The 12,750-nt window shown below is 35.2% G+C and overlaps 2 protein-coding genes across 5 annotated transcripts in view; one reads left to right on the top strand and one right to left on the bottom strand.

Annotated features, from left to right (window-relative positions):
* NT5DC1 (5'-nucleotidase domain containing 1) overlaps window positions 1–12,750 on the top strand; it is a 152,807-nt gene that overhangs the window by 55,699 nt on the left and 84,358 nt on the right. The window lies entirely within an intron of this gene.
* COL10A1 (collagen type X alpha 1 chain) overlaps window positions 1–12,750 on the bottom strand; it is a 104,637-nt gene that overhangs the window by 38,962 nt on the left and 52,925 nt on the right. Inside the window, exon 1 of one of the 2 annotated variants that reach the window (XM_009206242.4) lies at window positions 873–1,287. The exons of the other annotated variant lie outside the window; for it this stretch is intronic. The gene's annotated coding sequence lies outside the window, so the exon portion shown is untranslated. Of the gene's footprint in view, window positions 1–872; window positions 1,288–12,750 lie in introns of those variants that run through there. 2 annotated transcript variants of the gene reach the window in all.

Raw genomic sequence — 12,750 nt, 5'->3', positions numbered from 1 at the left:
GAAAGATGAAAGGCACTTCACTTCAAACGGACTCTAATGGGGAAATCAAAAACTGATAATAAGACCACCCAGATGACCTGACTCACCTATTCAGGATCCTCTGAAAGCCTCTCATCCCTTGTATTGTACGTCTTTTAGGCTAGTAATAATATCATTAAAGTACAGAAACAAAATGTCTCACACGTGTTACAGTAACATCCAGAAAAATGAACAGCATATTTTCCAGTTATATCTTTTAGTACTTCTCTTTGCAGTTTTTTCCCTTTCATCATTTGACATTTCCTCTTTTTAAAAAGAAAAAGCATCACATATTGACAGCTTGAGGTCTCAAAAAGTCGATTTCTCTGAACTGCAAGAACTTTCTAGTTTCAATAGCTATTAATATAATGAATTCAAATTACTACAGTTTTTATTACAAGTACATCTGCAATTGACAATACTGGTTATCTGTCATTGTTGGGAGATGTTTAGTATTACAAGTGAGTACAGATTTGGGAGTAGTTTAGTGTGCTACCTCAGTGAAGATACATGGCATTTCAAACAATAACTTTCTTGTTAGTCCTGTACATCTACATGGACACTTTCCTCCTTCTTTTTAAATCGCCTACTCAAGCTTCTCTTCAAATCCAGAAAAAAAAAGGATTGAGTTTATAAATAATTTGCTTTTTATTTAACCTTTGCATAGTGAAGACAAGAAGATAAAAACATAGCAATCTTATGAGACACAGAACAAAGTATCATTTTCTCTAAATATATTTTATCTCTTCAGAGAAATTATTTAAATAGTCACAGCCAGTATTTATGCCCTGTTTTTCATCTCATAACATTATTGGTTACATAAACCTATTGTCACACATTTGAATTTCTCCTACCTGTATTTGCTGAAAGATTCCCTATATGCTTGTTGTTGGCTGCTCTTTAAAAGTCATTATCCTCGTGTGTTCTTCTGTCAGAACTTCATGGATGCTGTCAGTGGTGATTCCAGGAGGGGTAAAAACAGTCCACTACTTCTCGAGCTTTTTTGGGGTTGTTTTTGAACTTTATACTTTTATACAAAGCTCTGCTGAATCATATGCTGGCTACCGAATGATGGTCTGCCTTCTGATTCATTTCCAGGAGAGAATATCTGTTGTTTTCCAGCAGTCAGTGACTTTTTTGAGACGCAGATGGGGATTGGGGAATTTCGTTTATTTGATCCCATGTGTAAATGCAAGAATGGAATGACACCTTGGCATGAATGCTTGCATTAGAATAGCTCAGATACAAGTTCTTCAGTAGTTTTAATTAATAAATCTAAATGATATGTACATTTTTAAGGGAAAATTACTTCCTACTACCTACTAACTAGCAATGTTATGGAATTCCACAGAAGGATGCCTTCTTACGCCATTGCTCTGGGATCAGTGTTTTTATTTTATTTTATTTTTTAAGTATACAATTATGTGACTTTTTGATAGTTTCCATCTTTATGTCCATGTGTACTTCACTTATATGTGAGAACATGCAATATTTGGTTTTTTGTTTCTGAGTTATTTCACTTAAGATCATGGCCTCCAGCTCTATCCATGTTGTTGCAAAGGACACAATTTCACTACCATTTATGGCCGTGTAGTATTCCACAGTGTATATATACCACATTTTTTATTCCAGTCAATTTTTATTCTGCAATACTCCTTTTAAAAATCGACTTCACTGTATGTTTATTCTTATCAAAAACCAGAGAAGCATAACTTTCTTTTTCCATAAAGAGAAAAAAGATACTTTCAAGTCATTAATTCAATTTTTTAATTCATATGCTTTATCATAATTGACAATTTACACATGTATGATTATTCATTTTCTACCTATTCCTTTATTCTTTATTGCCTCCAAGTTAAAATGTGCCATGCATTGTAGAATGTCTTAAATGTTGCAGACTTTTTTCACCATTATAACTGTCTGTCAGGTATTCTGGATGTCATGTGAATAATTTGCCAACTTGCTGAATCTATATGATGTAGCTATAGCCTATAATTTTCTTTATGCTCCCTGCAGCACACACAGCATTGCTGTCATCTTTTTCCCCTTTTCTGTTAGATTCAAGGAGTATATGTACAGGTTTGTTAATGTGGACATGTTGCATAATTGTAAGGTTTGGGTTTCTAGTGAACCCCTTACCAAAATAGTTAACACTGTACCAAATAGGTAACTTTTCAACATGTGCTTTCCCCCAGCCCCCACCTTTTGGAGTCCCCCGTTTCTATTATTTCCATCTTTATGTCCATGTGTACTTCACTTATATGGGAGAACATGCAATATTTGATTTTTTGTTTCTAAGTTATTTCACTTAAGATCATGGCCTCCAGCTCTATCCATGTTGTTGCAGAGGACCCAATTTCATTACTTTTTATGGCCGTGTGGTATTCCACAGTGTATATATACCACATTTTTTTTTATTCCAGTCAACTTTTGATAGACACTTAGGTCAATTCTATGTCTTTACTGTTGTGAATAGTGCTCAGTAAACAGATAAGTACAGATATATTTTTGATAAAATGATTTATTTTCCTTTATGTATATACATAGTGGTGGAGTTGCTGGATCAAAGGGTAGTTCTACTTTTAGTTACTTGAGAAATGCCCATACTGTTTTCCAAAGGTGTTGAACTAATTTACATTTCCACCAACGGTGTATATGCATTTGCTTTTCTCCACATCCTCTCCAACATCTGTTATCTATTGGCTTTTTCATAGCATATATTCTGGCTGGTATGGCATCTCGCTGTGGTTTTAATTTGCATTTCTCTGATGATTAGTGATGTTGAGCATTTTCCATATGTTTGTTGGTCACTTGTATGTCTTATTTTGAGAAGTGTCTATTCATATCCCTTTGTCTACTTTTTAATGGGATTTTTGTTTTTTTTCCTTTATGGTTTGTTTAACTTATTTACAGATTCTGGATATTAGTCCTTTGTCAGATGCATAGTTTGCAAATATTTTCTCCCATTCTGTAGATTGTCTGTTTGCTCTGTTGATTATTTCTTTTCCTGTGCAGAAACTGTTTAGTTTAAGTCCCATTTGTCTACTTCTGGTTTTGTTGCATTTGTTGTTGAAGTCTTAGTCATAAATTCTTTGCCTAGGACAATGTCCAGAAGAGTTTTCCCTAGATTTTCTTCTAGTATAATATTTATAGTTTGAAGTCTTACATTTAAGACTTTAATCTATCTTCAGTTAATTTTTATATATGGTAAGAAACAGGGGTCCAGTTTTATTCTTCTGTATACGGATAGCCAGCTTTCCCAGCACTGTTTATTGAGTAGGGTATCCTTTCCCCATTGTTTATTTTTGTTGACTTTGTTGAAGATCAGGTGTATGGCTTTATTTCTGGGTTCTCTGTTCTGCTCCATTGAACTATGTGTCCATTTTTGTACCAGTACCATGCTGTTTTGGTTACATTCGACTTGTAGTGTAGTTTGAAGTCAGGTTATGTAATGCTTGCAGCTTTGTTCTTTTTGCTTAGGATTGCCTTGACTATTTAGGCTTTTTTTGGTTCCATATGAATTTTATAATTGGTCTTTCTAATTCTGTGAAATATAACACTGGTAATTTAATAGGAAATTGCATTGACTTTCTAGATTGCTTTGGGCAGTATAGTCATTTTAATGGCATTGATTCTCCTGTCCATGAGCATGCGATGTTTTTCCATTTGTTTATGTCATCTACAGTTTCAGTGTTTTGTAATTCTCCTTTGTAGAGGTCTTTCACTTTCTTAAATGTATTCCTAGATAGTTAGTTTATGTTTTCGTATGGCTATTGTAAATGGGATTGAGTTTTTTATTTGGTTTTCTGCTTGACCATTGTTGGTGTATAGAAATGCAGCCAATTATGGTGTGTTAATTTTGTGTCCTGAAACTTTAGCAAAGTTATTGATCAGGTCCAGGAGTCTTTCAGAGGAATCTTTCAAGTTTTCTAAGTATAAGATTATGTCCTCAGTGAACAGAGATAATTTGACTTCCACTTTTCAGATTTGGATGCCTTTAATTTTTTCCTGCTGCCTGATTGCTCTGGCTAGAACTTCCATTACTGTGTTGAATAGGAGTGGTGAAAGTGGGCATCCTTGTCTTGGTCCAGTTCTCAAAGGAAATGCTTTCAATTCTTCCCTGTAAGTATGATGTTGACTGTGGGTTTGTCAAATACGGTTCTTAGTATTTTCATTTATGTTCTGTTAATGTCTAGTTTATTTAGAATTTTTATCATGAAGAGATGTTGGATTTTATTGCATTTTCTTCTGCATATTGGGATGATCATGTGTTTTTTGTTTTTAATTCTGTTTATGTGGTGAATCACATTTATTAATTTGCATATGTTGAACCATCCTTGTGTTCCCAGAATAAAACCCACTGGATCATGATTAATTATCTTTTTGATGTGCTGTTGGGTTCAGTTTGTTAGTATTTTGTTGAGGACTTTTGCATCTACGTTCATTGTGGATATTGGTCCATAGTTTTCTTTTTTTGTGTTATCCTTCTCAGATCTTGTTATCAGGATACTAGTTTCATAGAATGTTAAGTTTAGGAGGAATTCCTCCTCCTCAGTTTAAAAAAAATACATTTTTAGTAATATTGATACCAAATTTGGTAGAATTTGGCTGTGAATTCCTCTGGTCCTGGGTTTTTTGTTGTTGTTGTTTGTTTGCTTTGGTTGGTAGATCTTTTATTACTGATTCAATTTTATAATTTGTTATTGGTCTGTTTAGGATTTTAATTTCCTCCTGGTTCAATCTGGGAGGTTATATGTTTCTGGAAATTTATTTGTTTCCTCTAAGTTTTCTAGTTTGTGTGCATAGAGATGTTCATAGTAGTTTCTGATGATCTTTTGTATTTCTGTGGTATCAGTTTTAATGCTACCTTTATCATTTCTGATTGTGCTTATTTGAATCCTCCTTTTTTCTTGTTTAATCAAGTTAGTAGTCTATCAATTTTGTTTATCTTCTTAAAGAACCAACTTTTTACTTTGTTGGTCCCTTGTATGATATTTTAGTCTCAATTGCATTTAGTTCTGCTCTGATCTTTATTTCTTTTCTTCTGCTGGCTTTGGGTTTGGTTGGTTCTTGTTTTTCTAGTTTGTTAGGTATATCATTAGGTTGTGAATTTGAGATCTTTCTGTCTTTTTGATTTATGAATTTAGTGCTATGAACTTTCCTCTTAACACTGCTTTTGCTGTATCCTAGAAGTTTTGATATGTTACGTGTCCGTATTCATTTGTTTCCAATTTTTTTTATTTCTGCCTCAATTTTGTTAAAGTCGTTCAAGAGCAAGTTGTTTGGTTTCTATGTACCTATGTGTGTGTTTTTTTTTTTTTTTTTTTAGTAGAGATGGGGTTTCACCGTGTTAGCCAGGATGGTCTCGATCTCCTGACCTCATGATCCGCCCGTCTCGGCCTCCCAAAGTGCTGGTTTTGAGAGTTCCTTTTGGCATTCATTTCTAATTTTATTCTGCTGTAGTCTGAGAAGATACCTGACATGATTTTGATTTTTAAAAATCTATTGAAATGTGGTTTGTGGCCAAGCATACTGTCAATTTCTAAGAAAGTTCCATGCACAGATGAGAAAAAATGTATATTCTTTGGTTGTTGGGTGGAATGTTCTTTAGATGTCTACCCATTTGGCAGAGCCCATTTTAAGTCAAGTTTCTTTGTTAGTTTTCTCCCTCAGTGATCTGTTTGGTGTTTTCTGTAGGATGTTGACGTTTCCCACTATTACTGTGTGGCTTTTTATTTTATTTTCTTAGGGGTAGTAGTACTTCTTTTATAAATCTGGGTGCTCTGGTGTTAGTTATGTATATATTTAGGATAGTTAAATCTTCTTGCTGAGTTGAAGTGTTTATCATATATAATACCCTTCTTTGTCTTTTTTTACTTTTGTTGGTTTAAAGTCTATTTTATCTGACATAAGAATAGCAACCCCTGGTCTTTTTTGTTTCTCATTTGCATGATATATCTTTCCTCCCCTTTACTTTAAGCCTGTGTATGTCTTTATACATTATGTGGGTCTCTTTTAGGCAGAAGATGGTTGAATCTTGTTTTTCTTACCCAATTTACTAATCTATATGTTTTAAGTATTTATTTTCAAGGTTAATATGCATATGTGAGGTTTTATTCCTGTCCTAGTATTGTTAGCCTGTTGCTTGTAGCCTCAATTATGTAATTATTTTATAGGATGTGTGAACTTTGTACTTATGTGTGCTTTTGTTTTAGCAAGTATCACGTTTTTGTTTCCTTTTAGCATTTTTGGTGTACTGGTCTAGTGGTGACAAATTTTCTTTGCATTTGTTTGGGAAATATTTTATTTCTGCTTCATTTATGAAGCTTAGTTTAAAAAGATACACATTTTGGGAGGCCGAGGCAGGTAGATCACGAGGTCACGAGGTTAGGGGATCGAGACCATCCTGGCTAACACAGTGAAACCCTGTCTGTTCTTAAAAAAAAAAAAAAAAAAAAAAAAAAAACTAGCCGGGCGTGGTGGCGGGTGCCTGTGGTCCCAGCTACAGCTACTTGGGAGGTTGAGGCAGGAGAATGGCATGAACCCGGGAGGCGGAGCTTACAGTGAGCCGAGATCTCGCCACTGCACTCCAGCCTGGGCGACAGAGCAAGACTCTGTCTCAAAAAAAAAAAAAAATTCTTGGCTGGCATTTTTCTTTAAGAAATCTAAAACTAGTTCCCTGTCTCTTCTGGCTTGTCGGTTTCTGCTAAGAAATCTGCTGTTAGTCTGATAGAATTTCCTTTATAGGTGATTTGATTCCTTTTTCTAGCTGCCTTTAAGATTTTTTCTTTAGCATTGACCTTGGATAGTCTGATGACTATATGCCTTGGTGATGTTCACCTTATATCATATCTCACAGGTGTTCTGGATTTCTTGTATATGGATTTCTATATCTCTAACAAAATCAGGGAAATTTTCCTGAATTCTTTCCACCAATATGTTTTCCAAATTGCTTACTTTTTCTTCGTCTTTCTCAGGAATACCTATAAATTATAGATTTGGTGACTTTACATAGTCCTGTATTTTACAAAGAATTTATTCGTTTGTTAAAATTCTCTTTTCTATTTTTGTCTGACTGGGTTAATTAGAAACATGCCTCTCCTACATCCACAACAGTAGTAGTGGAGTGAGGGCATACCTGCACAAGCTAGCCACTGTGTGCTCTGTCCCCAGGAAGAACCTCAATCCCCACTGACAGCATTGCCTGGGTACATGAGGGGTGAAAGGCTCCCTGACAATTTGGCAGTCAGCAGCTTATCGCAGGGATGAAGAGAGAAGAGAAGCGCCCCAACCTACCCTTTATGCAGGATTCAGAGGTTCTCGGGAGTCAATCTCTGCCAGACTCCTGCTGCTTTCCTTTTCTGCAACCCCACATCAACCAGTGGGTTCTCCAACAGATCCTGGCTGTATTCTGTAAGCTTTCCATTCAGATCATGACCATTCACCTATGTCTTTGGTCTTCTTTCTGAGGATAACTGACATCCAAAATCCCTAGTCAGCCATCCAGATTCCTCCTAATCAACAATTTTGATATATTGCTGTTGGATGTTCAGTTTTAATTAAAAACATAAAGGAATGGATCAACTGATCTTCAACAAAGGTGCTAAGATATCACAATGGAAGAAGGATTTTGTCTTCCATAAATGGTATTGGGAATAGTGGATATTTGACTAGTAATTGTGATGAATTGCTAGAGACTGAGTGTTGGACCATCAAAGAGTGAGAAACTCCTGGGATCGATCTCCGTTTACTCAGTTTCCCAGATATTCCCTTGAGGTTTTCACTGCTGACATCCTTTTCTACATGCTGATATAAAACACTCTTAAAACCAACTCAATAATACGTTTCAAAAGTTAATTCAGTTATTATCTAAATCCATGAGAAATTTCTACTAAAGTTTCAGAGACCTTCCATCTTATATCTAGTAGTTACTTAAATTATGTAAGAGATAAAAGTGGTTCCCTGATGTAAACTTCATCACAGTGGTTTCTATTTAAAGACGAAAGAACTGAAATTCTGAAATGTCTGGAATCTGACCTTGAAATGAGAATAATTTTTCATTATTCAGAATTGAGCCAAGAAATTGAGCCAAGGAAGTATCTCGCCTTTCTTGTCTTTATTAAGTTAATTGTTTTGGGGAGACTACTCTGTACAGAGTTGTATATTAGGCCTATTATAGCACTTATAAAGATGGTTGATAAATTTTTGCCCCCAAGAAAATTAAATCACACTTAAGACTATTCAGAGCATGCGACATCCTTAGAATTATCTTTTATCACTGATGATTTGTATATGTGCAACCAAATGCATAGATATAAAAGTGGCGTACTTTGTACTTAAAAGGTGTTTGTAAAATTAGTTCAAACAGAAGAACTTTTTTTCTTTTTTTTTTTTTTTTTTTTTTTTTGAGATGGAGTCTTGTTCTGTCACCAGGCTGGAGTGCAGTGGCACGATCTCCCAGGTTCCAGCAATTCTCCTGCCTCAGCCTCCTGAGTAATTGGGACTACAGGCACGTGCCACCACCACGCCCGGCTAATTTTTTGTATTTTTAGTAGAGACGGGGTTTCACCCTGTTAGCCAGGATGGTCTCAATCTCCTGACCTTGTGATCCACCTGCCGCAGCCTCCCAAAGTGCTGGGATTACAGGTGTGAGCCACCGTGCCCAGCCCAAATAGAACTTTCTAAGGCAAAAATATACATCATTTGACATCAATTAATTGTACTGATTTCATTTGATAAAATTCCAATATTTTATAAATTGGCAGGTATTCTTTACTTCCTTCTTTTCTTACCCTTCTACCCTCCATTAGTTTTTAATTTATTTGAATTGTTTATAGGCAATGTTTCAGCTCAGTGACTTGGGAAATAGAGGTTTCCTGGAAAAGTCAATACCCATGGCCATTGTTGGATAACTACCTTGCATAACCCTCAAGTTGTTATGAATATGTATGATTGTTTAGCTCAAATGAAGTGTAACATTTGAGCTAAACAATCATATCTGTGTATTGGATGTTTATTTTCTGAAAATTTTTTTATTTCCTCTTCATTCTTAAAGAACGTTTTTAATGGAGGTCTAGGTTAATGGTTATTTTCTGCACTAGAGTTTCTATTGTTTATGTTGAAAATTCAGTTATCAGTACAATTGTTCTTTAAAGGATAATCTGTTTTGCTGAGATTACTAATTACTAGTTTATCTTTGTCTTTGGTTTTTCATCTTTGATTTATGATGTACCTTGGTGTCTTTTTTTTTTTTTTTTTTTTAATTCTCCTTGGAGGGCTTCTCAGATGTTCACTTAACACCATTGGTTTGTTTTGGAAAATTCTGAGCCATTATCTCTAAAAATATTGTTCTGCTCCTTTTCTCTTTTCTTTCTGGGATTTCAGTTATTCATATTTTAGAAGATATTTTTACTGATCATTTATGATCTTTCACCTTCTCTTCTGTATTCTCTTTTCTGGTCTGCCTTTTGATCTCTTTTCTTTTAATCTCATTTCTAACCATTTTTCTAATTCTCTCTTCAACTGTGTCTAATCTGCTTATAAACCTATCCATTGAGCTTTTAATTTTGGTAACTGTATTTTTCAGTTCTAGAATTCAATTTAGTTCTTTTTCTATTTTTCAGTTCTCTGACAAAATCTTGATTTTATCTTATAACTTCCTGAATTTATTATTTGTAGTTTTCAAGTCTGTCTTTATGCCATAGGAGCTGCTGTGGATCTGGTTCTGTTGTGTATTTTCCCCCTTTTTTGTTTGTTTGTTTGTTTTGTTTTTATATTCTATTGTCTCCTTGAGTATCTGATAATTTTTTATTGATACCAGCTATTGTATTTTTTAAATTTTATAGAAAAATGTTGAGGTCAAGATTGCTTTCTACAGAGAGTACTTTTCTACAGAGAAAAATGTTGAGGTCTAGGATAACTTTCTACAGAGAGAACTTAGGTTTGCTTCTGGCAGGCAGCTAGGGCTCTAGCACTCCTGGATCACCTGTCATCAATTTTCAGAGATTGAGGTGATGTGAAGTGCTTCAGGCCATTGAGAGCTGTATTATATCTGGTTCAGCCTTCTTTCCATAGTATAGCCTTTTGGGTCAAGGTGGAGAGCTTATTAACCTCTGATAAACCATGGAGAATTTATTGGCCTCTACCCAACCTTGGTAGGCACTGGCCTCCATTTTTTGTCCTCCAAGCCTCTTGAAGATTGAGACTTCTTAGGCTCTCTTTTACTTTCTTGAAATTGGTATTATTGCTAAATCCAGGCAGAATCCCCAGATTCCAGGCGCAGCTTTCTGGGTTTCTCTTTTCCTTAACTTGACCTTTTAAATCTTCATTGACTTTTTAGTTCTTCAATGCTGTTAAGCAGATATTTTTTAAAGTTTGTTTAACTTCTCTAGTTATCCTCAGTAAGATAGTTTGTTCAAATGGCATAGTTCTCCACTGTCAGAAGCAGGAGACCAATTTCCGCAACATTTAAAAAACGAAAACATGTTATAGTTTCCAGTTTATGACTGTTATAATATTTTGTGTCTGTGCTTATTATGTTGCCACTTCTGTAAGTTCAATAAGCACAGTGATTAGCCAGAATATCATATGTTACATGCTGTAAGTTCTGTGTGAAAGACTATACGGTAGGAAAATATATTTCTTAACAAGGCTTTTGAGGATTTTAGCTATCTGTTTTGCATACTGATCAACTATATGCAGCATTGCATGAGCTCTTTAGCTATGGGGTAGCCTATAGTACCTGCTATCTGCTAAGTTTTATTTTTCATTGAGAAATTTTAACAAATGGACAAAACATGAGGAATGAAGAGTTCTATTTTGGACCTCTTGGGTTTGAGATACCCACGTGATGTCCTAGAGGAGATGTGTGGACAATTGGACAGACAGTTGGAGTTCAGAGGATTATCAATAAAACCTGTTGATTAAAAGTGTGTATAGATGGTATTTATGAAAGGAAGAAAAACTCAGATTGAGCAAGTGATAGTCCAGCATTTATAGTTCCTTAGGGCAGAAGAGGAGTTGAGAGGAAGGATAAATAAGGAAGAAAGGAAAACAACAGACATAGGGGAGAGGGGTTTCCCAGAACTAACAAAAAGAATTAGTCACCTGTTGAGCCATTGGGTAATAGAAGGACAGTTAATTGGCCATGGGATTAGCAATATGGAACCATAAGTGACATTGTCCATAGCTAATTCCTCTTTTCTTCAGTAGGAAGGCAAGTTTAGAAGGATAAAGGGAAATTAGAAAGTAGATACGGCCAGTGTCTTTATATAAATACTCTATTGGTTTTGCTGTGAAGTGGAGAGACAAAAGGAGTCGTAGCTAGGGGATGATATGGAATGAAAGGAGATTTTCTTGTGTCCCCACCAGTAATTGGGGGGCGTGACCTGATTAAGAAGATAATTGTGGTGTATATGTGTATAATTTTTTTTTAATTCAAGAGGAAGAGTTCATAGAGTACAGACTTAAGTTAAACTGAATTTGAAGTCCTTTCTGCCACGTAGTTGGTGTGCTTGTAGGCAGATTATCTCGCCACCGTTTATTTTTTCCAACAGGGAAAGTACCAGGTTCATAGCCACCATTTTCTCACAGACATAGTTCCTATTTTAGGGTTGTTGTGAATATATAATTAAATCAGAAAAGTATGTAAAGTACCTGACTCATAATAAGTAATCAGTGCACCTTAGCTGTTGGGTTTGTTTGTTTGTTTATTTGTTTGAGTCACCTTTAAACTCTAAATAGGGTCTATGTTCAGAAACTACTAAGAACTGTTTGTGGATAGAGCCAAGTTTCTTAGCATAGCATACATAACCCTGGTTATTACTGTACCTCCCTATCCCAAAATTCAGCCTTAGCAAACTGCTTGCTTGCTGGTACTTGCTTGCTGGTACTAGGAAGTACCTCTGAAATCAACTGAAAATACTTCATAGTACCTTCAGTTGATCACCTTAGAAGATCTTGCAGTTCACACTCCCACCTGCCATGTAGCCTATCCTCATTATCTGTTGGGGCCAACTTATCTTTCAAACTACAGCTTAAGGTCACCTCCTCCCTTAAGGCTTTTCCTGACACCTAAACTGTCAAACCTCATTCTGTAATTGACCTGCCCATTCCTCCTCTCTGGTCTCATTTTATTTAGCCTGTTACCACCCTACCACGCCTCTTCATTAGACTTGATGATTCGCACATCTGTCTGTTTTTACTGGCCTGTAATATCCTTAGAAGTCATCTTTTTTTTTTTTTTCAAATCTCTGACATAGTACTTGATCCATAGTAGGTGTTCCATAAGTGATTGTTGAATAAATGAATATATGTAAGGTTAAATGACCCACTAATATTATTGTCACCACTACCTTTTACATATTTTAATGTTGTAATCGCTTATTTGTTAATTGCCAAGATTATTATTTTATGAAGAGTACACATTATAAAATCAAATAAATATATGGTTTTTGCTTTGACTAGAAAAGCATTATTTTGTGCAAGGATTTGGAGACCAGGAATTACAAGTAGACACTGTTCTAAAAGGCCATTTATAATCTATTTGTCAGAAATTTGGAATATACTTTATAAAACAAGCCAGGCTGTGCAAGTGTTAGTGATGGTAAAGATGATTATTATCATCATCATCATAATCAGATTTCAGACTTGTACTTAAAAAATACTTGTTTAAACCATATGTCATATAACTTAAGAGCCTACCTTTTTGGGGGGACTAAGAATAGGGCAATA

This window comes from Papio anubis, chromosome 6 (assembly GCF_008728515.1).
Source record: "Papio anubis isolate 15944 chromosome 6, Panubis1.0, whole genome shotgun sequence".
Classification (NCBI taxonomy): Eukaryota; Metazoa; Chordata; class Mammalia; order Primates; family Cercopithecidae; genus Papio; species Papio anubis.
The sequence above is the reverse complement of the archived record's forward strand: the minus strand, read 5'-3'. Positions and strand labels throughout refer to the sequence as shown.